Raw genomic sequence first — 2,942 nt, forward strand, 5'->3', positions numbered from 1 at the left:
ACCATGGTGGCTGAGACAACCAGAAGCCAAGCAGCCATAATGGGTTTAGAGCTCTGAAAAGAACCATCCCCATCGAACTGTCATTAGCTGACCTGCCTGGCAGCTCCCCGAAAAAGCTCCATGTTCAGGGCTTGTCCTTACTTGACTCAGAGCTTGCCCAGAGTGGAAAGTCGGTCCCCAAGGCACTTGGTAAAAACAATCAGAGCTAATTGTTTTCTATTGTAGTGGCCTGAGGGAGTGATTCCAGCTGAGGCAGGTAAGAGGTGAGCCAAAAACTTAGAAGAAAAATTGGGGGAATGAGATGTCCACAGGGGGCTTTGAAAAGCTGCAGTGTATTTGTGGGCATCTAGAAGGCCACAAGTGCTCAGGGATGTGGCAGGCCGAGGACAGACTTGAGAACATCTTAATCTCTCACCTCTAGTTGAAGGGTTGGCTTAATATCTGAAAACTTGATTATGTAATACACCATATTAATAGAATAATGGCCATACCACGTATTTTCAACCATATACATGGAAAAGAATTTCACAAAATACAACGCCCTTCATGCCTAAAAATGAAAACACTCAACAAATTAGGAATAGAAAAAAACTTTCTCAACTTATAAATAGCATCGATGAAAAACCCAAGGCTAACACCATATTCAATGTGAAAGACTGAAAATTTCCCCCTAAGACCAGGGACAAGTCAATGATATCTTCCCTCATCTCACATGTTAATAACAGGTACTAGAGGTTCTAATGAGGGCAATTAGGCAAGAACAAGGAATAAAAGAAACCCAGATTAGACGAGAAGAGGTAAAACTATTTGTTTTGCAGAGGAGAAGACATTGTATATACAAAAACCTAAAAAATACAACACCCCCATACACAATATGTGAATCATATCCCAATGGTGTATAAAAAATTTAAATTGCCCCATGTGGTTAGTGGCTTCACTATTGGAGAGCACAGTTAGATTGCTGATATTTGTTGAAAGTCTCCAGAAGAGGAGGAGGAGCAGGATGCTGGAGGTTGGTGGCCTCAAATGTTAATGCTTTTCTCAACCCCCGAAAACCTATGAATGGAGATGGTAGGATTAGCTGACAGGGATGTGCAGGAGAATGAGCACCATGTAAGTGACTTCCAGATCAAGGATGTGTCACGGGAGCTCAGAGCCATCAGCCATCAGCTCAACCAATGCTTCCAATCTCCTCATTCTACATCAAGTCGGTGACCAGGCAGGAGTGGAATATGTCTCACAGCTGGCTGCCTCTGTAGAGCTTGGTGACCTAGAACAAATGGGAGGGAGAGTGGGTGAGATGGATGTCTCCTGGGGATGCAGGTGGCCACTGGGCCAGTGAAAGATCACAGATCTTGGGGCAAAGGAGACCTGACTTCAAATCCTGGCTCTGCCCCTAACTCATTTTGTGACCTTAGGCAAAATACTCCCCTTTCTGAGCTTCAGTTTATCCACATGAGAAATGGGGAAGGCAGCTAGGACATCACCTCTGGGAAGTGAGAGAACCCAGACACGCAGGGAAAGTGAAGGATTGAAACAATAATGTAACAGATGTAAGTCAGGCAGAGGAATGAGGGTGCTCTCAGGGCAAGGAGAGACGGGAGAGGGGAGACCCCACCTGGTCCTGGGTGTCTATCTGCAGGCGGTGTACTCCGAGGATGTGGGCTCCAGGTTGCTGAGGTTCCAGCTGATCCTCCAGAAATGTAGCTGCTGCTCTCTCTGTATGCATAAACTCCAGGGTGCAGAGCCTGGAGCCACTGAGAGGAAGAGCAGACAGGTGGAGACTCTCAGCTCCCAGCACAGAGGCATGGTGGACCACGGGGTCAGGGTGGTGGGTGAAGACAGCGTCCACACTGGTGGCTGCCCCATCCTTCTCAGACCTGGGGAGAGAGGGACGTGGGGAATCTAGAGAGAGGTCCTGAAACCTCTGGGGTTTGGCCCGAACAGGAAGCAGGAAATGGGAGTCGAGTGGGGAAACTGAGAGAGGGGTGGTCACAAAAGTGGTCATTAGGGGCAAGTGCTCAAGGGAGGGTCTTACCTGAGGGAGACCAGTCTGCCACTCAAGGAGAAGGGGCCCAGGCTGCTCTTCTTCAACAAGGATCCAGCTGGGGAGGAAGGAAAGGAAGATGAGGAGGAGGGACAGGGGTTGGGGGAGGGGCTGGGTGGGATTTAACCCACCAGGAGCTGCTGGGACCAGGGTCTCACCAGGCTCTGCAGGACCCTCTCAGTGGAGTTGAACGTGGCTGAGCTGTTGCTCCTGTCTGATGAATACCAGAAGGTGGAGATGCTGACACTGACTGTGAGGGTCTTCAGGTTGTGCCCCAAAGCTGCAAGACGAGAGGGAGAGCGATGGCCATCACTGAGAGCTGGCCTGAGACCACACCAGAGTCCTGCACTCTTTATCATCTGTCGTATTCTCTCACAGTGGCACCACCACCCACCCGTGTGGTCACCCAAGTCAGAACCAGCATATCTGCTCAGCTCCTCCTCCCTCCCAGTAACACCCATTCACCTTGCACACTCGTCCTCACATACACTCCATCCCTGTCCCAACTCAAGTCTTAAATTCCTTCACCCAGACCAACACCCCAGCAGGCACACTGGATTCTCTGTCTAAAGCATGTTCTACAAGGACTACTAGAAAAATCTTTCTGAAATGAATACCTCACTAGGGCCACCACTGCTCTAGTACCACCCATGGCTCCCTATGGCCTTCAGTGTTTAGTTCAACCTTCTTGACCTGGCACTCAAGGCTCTACTCAATCTGGCTCCTGCTGACCTTTCAGTCTCATTTTATCCATCTACTGCGAGTTAAACTTCATGCTTCACGCAGCCCAAATTCGTTTCAATTCTCCCCATACGGCATGTTGTTTAGGGCTGTAGCCTTTGCTCATGGAATCCCCTCTGCCAGGAAAACTCTTCATCTTCTATTTGCCAGGGTC

At 49.2% G+C, this 2,942-nt stretch overlaps 1 long non-coding RNA gene across 1 annotated transcript; it reads right to left on the bottom strand.

The window, feature by feature from the left end:
* Positions 1-1,738: 1,738 nt before the first annotated feature.
* Positions 1,739-2,377, bottom strand: LOC131402202 (uncharacterized). The gene is made up of 3 exons (XR_009218368.1): positions 2,206-2,377; positions 2,039-2,105; positions 1,739-1,880 (listed from the first exon to the last, which is right to left on the bottom strand). It is a non-coding gene; the product is annotated as an uncharacterized LOC131402202 (long non-coding RNA).
* Positions 2,378-2,942: the final 565 nt, after the last annotated feature.

The sequence above is a fragment of the Diceros bicornis genome (assembly GCF_020826845.1).
Source record: "Diceros bicornis minor isolate mBicDic1 chromosome 30 unlocalized genomic scaffold, mDicBic1.mat.cur SUPER_30_unloc_7, whole genome shotgun sequence".
NCBI lineage: Eukaryota > Metazoa > Chordata > Mammalia > Perissodactyla > Rhinocerotidae > Diceros > Diceros bicornis.